The 7,249-nt window shown below is 51.1% G+C and overlaps 1 pseudogene; it reads right to left on the bottom strand.

The window, feature by feature from the left end:
* Window positions 1-3,383: 3,383 nt before the first annotated feature.
* Window positions 3,384-6,331, bottom strand: LOC118979501 (rho GTPase-activating protein 20-like; annotated as a pseudogene).
* Window positions 6,332-7,249: the final 918 nt, after the last annotated feature.

Consider the following 7,249-nt stretch of genomic DNA (forward strand, 5'->3'; position numbering starts at 1 on the left):
CCAGCAGCCAGGGGCGTACAGGTGGGACGGCGGGGTCAGCCCTCCCAGCCTTGCCCCCCACTTACTGGTCAGCGATGAAAAGTTTGGTTCTGGAAGCAGATTTAGCATCAGGACACTCTCCCTCTGATTTCAGCTCCAACACTGACTGAATCTGAGATTTGGGGCAAATCATGTAATTTCTCCAACTCTCCCTTCCATCGGCTTTTAATTGAAATTTTAAATTACTGAATCAAGGCTGCTGTTGTTTGTTTTGATTTGAGACCCAAAACAACTTGGGTAAAGCACTGGCAGAGAGGGCGGCCCATTATAAACAGTGTTAGATTGTCTCATTATTTGCCCTTTTGCAGAATGCTGAGCAAGAAGCCACTGGCCCAAGCTCTCTGCTACCCTGTCACGAAGCCTTTCCTCACAGATGCTAAGGCCTGGACTTCCCTCGTCCACCGAGGGCTGAACTTGGACTTCCCACATCTTCCCTAACCCCTGGCCTGCTCTGTCTCCTCCAGGACGTTCACCTGTGGATCCCGAAGTCTTGCTCTTCTCTCCTCTGCACAGACACACGCTCTGTTGCTTTATCCCACACATGTGGGAGTGCACTCTCCCGACACCGTATCTCCCTGCAGGTGTTTCGCTCTTTTGTCACCACGACATTCTACAGAGCTGTCTACACAGTCCCCCTCCACCTCCTCTCTCATCCACTCCTCACCCCACCTGTCAGCCTCTCCCACACTGGTTCCTGCAAACTCCTCTGTCCAGGGTCCTGAACTGTTCCCAGGATGTGATCCGCAGACTTCTCTCTCATCTCACTCCGCTCTGGGCATATCAGGCAGCAGCACCCAGCCCTCATTTGCCTGAGGACACTCCCTCTCCTAGTTCCGGTCACTTCTCCATCCTGAGTTTCCTGCTGTTAGGATTTGACTGATTGCCAGTTCCTTGGCTAGATTCATCTTTCTACTCAGCCCACCCTGCTGGGGTCAGCCAGGGCTCAGTCCTGGTTCTTCTCTGAAAATTAACGCTCCCCCCCGAAAAAATTTTAATTCCATTTCATAGTGTTATTGGAAGTATGAATCAATATTGAGTCCTTTAAAAAGTGTCTGGCACTTAATAAGTGCTATATAAATATTTAATATCATTGCTATTTTTACAGTAATTTAGATCACCAGTCCCCTACTTAAATGCTTCGTCCATTGCTTCTAGAATAAAATTCAGCATCATTATGTCAGCCTAACAGGCCCTGCATCACCTGACATCAGCTTCCCCCTCAACTTCAATTCACATCCTCTGCCCTCCTCTTGTTCATTATCTTCTCGTCACGTGAGAAGATTTTTTCTTTTCAAGCTTCGCAGATATGACATCTTTCTTGTCTCTGGGATTTTGCACACATCCACCCACCCTGCTTTCCTAAGCGGCTCCTTCACACCCTTTAGGGTCCAGTGTGAGCTTATCTTTCTTTTCTTACACACTGGCCCACGGCCACGTAGCCAGGGTTGTGCCCCACCTCCCGACCCCAGTCTTCCACCCGGACCCTTCTTTGTCTCCTTCCCAGCACCCATCACAATGGAATAGCTGATGCTGGTGTTTCTTTGTTCTTCTCTGCCAAAGTGTAAGGTTCACGAAGGCAGGGATTCTGTGTTTCCCTGCGCTGTTCTGTGCCCCACACTGCAAGGCACTCAAAGCTTTTTGTGCAAGATGAAGTAACAGAAGGTATGGAAGAGTAGTTGCTTTCCCCCTCTCAGTATAAAGTATATCTTGAAATAGATCCAATCAGGAAGCATCTTATAAAGAAGTAGTCAGGCAACATTAAAAGCACACTGGCAAGCGATGCCAGAGTGAACGTCTGCTGGCCTTGACCTGTGTGCCAGCTCTGGTCTCACAAACTGAAGTATCAACAGCTCCCTGCCAGGTCAGGGCATGTGTCTGGGGTGTGGGTTCGGTCCCCAGTGAGGGCACATGCAGGAAGCAACTCATCAATGTTTCCTTCTCACATTGATGTTTCTCTCACTCTCTTTCTCCCTCCCTTCCCCTCTCTCCAAGGAAGGAAGGCAGGCCTTTTGCATTTCTGCATTTACTATATTTTTTAATGAATGAAGAAAAGGATTGATACTATTTTGTAACATGTCTGTGTAATACCACAAATTTTCCCTGCTTCTCAATAAAATGGACTATCTTCTTTTTCCCATGTTTACAAATTCAAAAAATTAATAGTCTCTTTTTTATTTGCAGAATGATACTTTGTCTAGTAGACAGCATAGATTTCATACAGATCCAATATCAGGCTGACTGCTCAGCTCTGACACCTTCCATCTCCTCCGACACGGCCATATGTTGGGCAACACCTCGCCTCTTCTGGGACCTGGTCTTCCGCTCGCCTCCCACACCTTCTGTCTCCTCCAACAGGGATGTCTGCTGGCCTCCAACACCTTCCATATTCTCTGATATGGCGTCCTGCTTGGCTCTGATAGCTTCTGTGTCCTTGGACCAGGATTTCTGCTCACCCTCCACACCTTCTGTTTCCTCTGACCATGGCTTCTGCGTGATTCCCACTTTCCTTTTCCTCCAACCAGGCTGTCTGTTGGCCTCTGACAACGTCCATATTTTCAGATCTGGTCTTTTGCACGTCTCCCACACCCTCCACCTGCTGAGACCCAGGCTTCTGCTCAGCTCCCCACTCCTTCCCTCTGCCCAGACCTGGTCTCCGTGCTTCCCACACCTTCTTTCTGCTCTGGACTGGTCTTGTGTTTGGCTCCCACACCTTCTGTCTCTTCATAACAAGCCTCCTGCTTGACACCCAAACTTTCCATCTCCTCCACCAAGGACGTCTGCTGGCCTCCGACACCTTCCGAGTCCTCGGTCTAGGCCTTCTCATTGGCACCAACATCCGCCCTCTCCTCTGACCGGGCCTTCCGCCACACTCCATCATTTTCCTTTTGCCCCAACTGGGCCTTCTGCTCAGTTCCCACTCCTGTCTGGCAGGACCTGCCCTTCCATTTCCCTCCCACACATTCTGTTTCCTGTGACATGAACTTTGCTCCCCTCCCGCCCCTTCCCTCTCCTCTGACCAGGCTGCCTGCTCTGCTCTACGTTCCTCCATTGCCCTTGGGTGGATGTCTTTCTGCTCAGCCCCCGGTGAGGTGGCTTCTGGAACACCAGAGGCATGCAGAGGTAATGCTGTGATTTTTCTAGATAAACTGTTTCCTCTTTATCTGATCTTACTTCCCTTTCTTTCTTTTTGGGGGACCAGTGTTTCAACCAGGCCAGACCTTTCTGCCACCGTGTGCTAGTCTGAGGAGTTTCAGACGCATGTGTAATGGACACTCGAGGGTGTCTTCTTTTCCACAATCCAGATAAACCTCCTCTCCATGCAAATGACTGGCCCCACAGGTCATTTAATGTTGCTTCTTTGCAGAGATCTCCCTGAGATAACTCAGTGTGCCCGGCTGCTCCTCACTGTAAGGCTCTGAGCCACACTGGTCCCTACAGGGACTCTGAGGCCTCTCCTGTGTGTGGTAGAGGGTGTCCGATGTGTCAGCCTCCAAGGGCTGGTTCGTGGGACAATCACATGGTGACATGTGGCTGCAAGATGCCACAGACTTGGCCACAGGTGTGGATTCAAGGGGCTGTTGCTTCTGAATTCTCTCCCCTTTAGGAAAGTCTAAGTCAATGTCACTCAGGTTTAACATTTCTTCCACCTCAGGTTGGTCAAGGTCATCATCATGAAGGGTTAAGAGGCAGCCCATGCTTCTGCTCCCCTCACCAAGGTCCTCCAGCAGGTCACTGCACGAGGCATCTCGGTCCTCACTCAGCGCACCCTCCCGGCTGTCGGGACAGCCGTCTTCCCTGTACCAGAGGTGGTGGAGGCTCTGTCTGCGCTATTGTGTCTCACTGACGCCTCTCCAAAGAGGGAAGTGAATTCCTCTCCAAATATTCTACAGCAACTTTCACTCAGAAACTGAACAAGTGGAATACTCCTTTTTTATAAATTCGTGTTCTCATTCTAAGCTGAAGGAAGTAGGCCAAAGCATGCTGGGAGTGACACACACTGCCAAATTAAACGCAGTCCCCTGACCGGACGAGGAATGTTGTTCGATGTCGTGTAATGCCCTGGAAAGGGGCCGCAGGAGAACAACGCTGGTTCTCGGAAGCTGGTCCAACAGTCTCTGAATTCTGTTTATTTCCTGTTCATCCTTTTCTGGATCCATTACAGAGACCCCGGGATCATAGAGACCTGATGACAGAGCACTTCCAGGAAATCTTTGAAAACCGACGTGATCACAAAAACAGATTCATGGTCTAGGTGGACCTCGACTCCAGAATTTAGGTTCTCTTTCAGCTCTGCAAGATTCCATGCTGGCAGACGGTCTAAATATTCCTTCGGTGAAAGGTCCTTTCTGATGAACACAAACAAGCATCTCCCAGACGGGTCTGTGCACAGGGTCCCACCTGCAGAGATCTGGCAGAGACAGGCCAAACAGCTGTCCTGGCACAGGAGAGGCTGGTGACGTGGGCAAGTTATCCACGTGAGTGCCACCGTGCCACCCAAAGAGCTGCTTGGTGAGAGGTCTTAACTTTGAAGACCTTTCTCCTTTGAAAGGTCTTTTGCCAAGAGTCCCTGAGCTGCTGGGCCGCAGCCAGGCCTCTGGGCTTGGGGGTGACCTGGCACCATGTCTGCTGGGGCAGCTGTTCCATGAGGCAGAGCTCTGGGAGGTTGAAGGGGCTGGTGGCGTCCTCTGAGCCTTGCATGGGAGTGCAGAGGGACATTCACGCCCAGTAAGTGGACATGGTGCCTTTTCTTTGCCAGAAGTGACCCAATACTGGTCATCTCTCTCAGAGCCAATCATGCTTAGCCTTGGCAGTGACATGTGAATGACGTCATTCTCTGTATCTGAACTCCTCACTGTTATGGTTTTGGAATAGAAACCACACCAGACGTCCTTGGTGAAAACTTGGAGGGGAATGGTCTTCAGATGGCCCTTCTCCTTCTCTAGACTCACGTGCCTCTGAAGGAGAAAGAGCCATTTGTCCTTCTGTTTGGGGAAACTGAGAGTGGCCACCAAGTTCACCGAGGGCCAGGCCAGGACAAACAATGGTGGGGCATCCGGGTTAGCTCCTCTGGTCTACAGCCATACCACCCTTAACGCGCCTGATCTCGTCTGATCTCGGAAGCTAAGCAGGGTCGGGCCTGGTTAGTACTTGAAAGGGTTAGCTCCTCCGACTTCATTCACTCAGCTTGCTGAGTCCACATGTCACTCAGATTCATTTTACTTTTCACCTTCCCCCTGTTACTACACATGGTCTGGGCCATCACAAGCAGATCCTCCTAAAGGAAAAGGGGTCACCCCGCCTCCGCAGGCCTCTCTGGAGCTCTACCCGGCCCTCAAGGAGCAGAGGGGGAGCCAGTGCAGATGGAAATGCACGCGTGTCCAGGATAGCAGGAGGCTTTTCCTGGGTGCCAGGCCGTGTTGGGTGGGCTTTACCCTGGAGATGGAGCGCACCCCCTGCCTCCTGCTAGTGCTTTCATTGTCTTCATCTCAGTTGCTGGGAGCCCCCCAGACACCACCAGCCCTGATGACCTGGAAGCTGATGCCTGGAGACCTGAGGGGAGACCCTGGTCTGGCATCTAGAAGGGCCCAGAAAGACTCTGGCCCAGTCTTGGCCCCGCCCCCTGGCTGTGGGAGGCGGGGCTGCCTGCCTACCTGGCGGTGGAGGGAGAGGAGGGCGAGGCTGCTGCTGGGTCCACTCAGAGGGTGGTGATGTTCAAAGACTCAAACGCATAGAGTACACGAGAGTGCACTGGAGAGATCTGGGCGAAGGCGCAGGGTGCTGGGTGATCTAGGAGAGGCGGTTTGGGGTGTGGTCTGAGGGCGGTTGAGGCGGGAAGTTGTAGAATTATAACAGAGGATCTGTCATTAAGTCACCATGGCAAAGGTGTCTCGCTCCCAGGTGACATGTGTGGGGGGGGCTCATGGTGCCCTCGGTGGCCTCGCAGGGCGGCTGGCATCCTCACCTTCTTGCTGCGGGGCCTCCCTCCTGTAGACATAACCTTTGGGGGCACGTACTCAGAATCTCTCAGCTGCAGGGCTCCCTGGAGGTTAGCTGAGTCCCAGCCCTTCATCTCCCCTGGCGGGCCCATCGGTAGTGAGAGAGCAGGCGCCTTGGGCACCATCTCTGGGTCCTGTGAATGTGGGGAGGACCGCAACCTCGTCCTTTCTTTAGTCCCAGGTCCCAGCATATGCTGGGAGAGCCTCCCTGAGCTGCTGCAGCTGGGCTGTGAGAGGCAGAGGGTTGGGACCCGGCCACCACTGCTGGGTAACGTGGGCGGGCAGGACTCAGCCATAACCGGTATCTTAAATATTCTAACTATTCTATTCCATGTGCTTATATTTACTTACCGGCTTTTCGAGCATTCAACTGTAGCATCTGTAGGCTTCTGACAGTCTAGTGAGGACTACATTAAACATTGGGAAAGCTTAGCCTGTGCATCAGGCGTAATCCAACATCCCACTTAAAAAGTGGGTTTCATCCCGTAGAGAACCATTGGGAGCCATCTACTCTCTACCAAGAGCAACTCAGCCCTTTGTGGCAAATCAGTCCCCCAGCGCAGCGAGGTGCCAGAGGTGATTTACCTCCCCGGGGGCATGGATTGCTACCCTAGAAACCTGGAGACTCAATTTACCTCATACGGTGAACACAAATACGAGAGAAGGCTGCTTGGTGTACAGAGCAAAGCAGAATTAGGACAGACAAGAAAAACAGCTTCAATCTGTACTATCACACATATTCAGGTCAAAACAAAAAGGTCCTATAGCTAAGATGTCATTTGTCTTCCACAGGTATTTTGGGAATTTGTACTTTTGGGACTTAGTGTCTTCTTCCACTGCTTCATGTGTCAGGATCCTGCTGTACCATATCGACACATTTGCAATTAGCCCGTAGGGCACGGAGACATTCTCACAGATCATGGTGCTGTATGACAATTTCCAATAAATAATTTTTGTGAAAGTCTATGAAAAGCAAAGAAAAAAGAATAAAGCAAGTGTAGAGTGTCCTGAGTTGCCTTGATCACACATGACCATGAACTGAAGAGTCGCTATTTGCTTCCTGCACTTAGGGAACAAGGACAGTTACACATGGAGAGGGTGCATTCGTCATCCATCAATTTTCTTTTTTTTTCCAATTTTTTATTTAATTATTTTTCAAGTACAGTTTTCTATTACTCCCATCCCATCCCACCCCCCATCCTCCCCCCTCCCTC

The sequence above is a fragment of the Sturnira hondurensis genome, unplaced genomic scaffold, assembly GCF_014824575.4.
Source record: "Sturnira hondurensis isolate 20B ecotype Veracruz unplaced genomic scaffold, ASM1482457v3 Scaffold0022464, whole genome shotgun sequence".
Lineage (NCBI taxonomy): Eukaryota > Metazoa > Chordata > Mammalia > Chiroptera > Phyllostomidae > Sturnira > Sturnira hondurensis.